Below are 799 nucleotides of genomic sequence, written 5' to 3'. Positions count from 1 at the left end.
TATATATATATTACACTGAGTCTTCACTTGGCTTGATTATCATTTTGTAGGATAATTATACTACTTAAGATATGTGACCTTTTATTCTTAATTGGATCGGCCCTTTTCTTTTTCGTCCATTTACTTAGCATTTTATACAACTATTGTATTAATAGTTTAGTCTTTAGAACAAAAAAAAAAGATAGTTTTTGGAAAAGAACGCTTCATTTTTATTTATTCGAAGGGGGTGCGGCCGTGTGTGGGGTAAAACACTTCCCTAAGGACCGTTGAAATCTAGCCTTAGATTCCGCCATGGACGAGCTTGAGCGAGAGAGAGTAGAAAAGACGATAGGGAGAGATAGAGAAATGAGAAGCAATTTTCTGTTAACTGTCTTGAACTGAAAATGAGCTGTACATCACCTATTTATCCTAACTAACACAACCTACTTTGTGAAAGAGGAAATTAACAACTAACTTCTTAACTAACTACCTTCTAGAATAGTACTACATAAATACAGAAATGTACAACTATTTTCAACTCTAATTTCAACACTTCCCCTCAAGTTGAGAATGAAAAAATATCTTTCATTCCCAACATGGAGACTAATACATCTGCTGGTTGCTCTTAACTGGCAATATAGGATGCCTTGATCAGCCTTTCTTGAATTTTTTCCGGATAAAAAGGCAGTCTATTTTTATGTGTTTTATCCTCTCATGATACATAGGATTTGCAGCAATTTACAATGCTTCTTTATTATCATAGAACAGCTTCATGGGCAGCTTTAAATTCACACTCAGCTCTTCTAATAGACCCTTCAAC

This window comes from Nicotiana attenuata, chromosome 9 (assembly GCF_001879085.1).
Source record: "Nicotiana attenuata strain UT chromosome 9, NIATTr2, whole genome shotgun sequence".
Taxonomy (NCBI): Eukaryota; Viridiplantae; Streptophyta; class Magnoliopsida; order Solanales; family Solanaceae; genus Nicotiana; species Nicotiana attenuata.
This window is presented reverse-complemented; position numbering follows the sequence as displayed.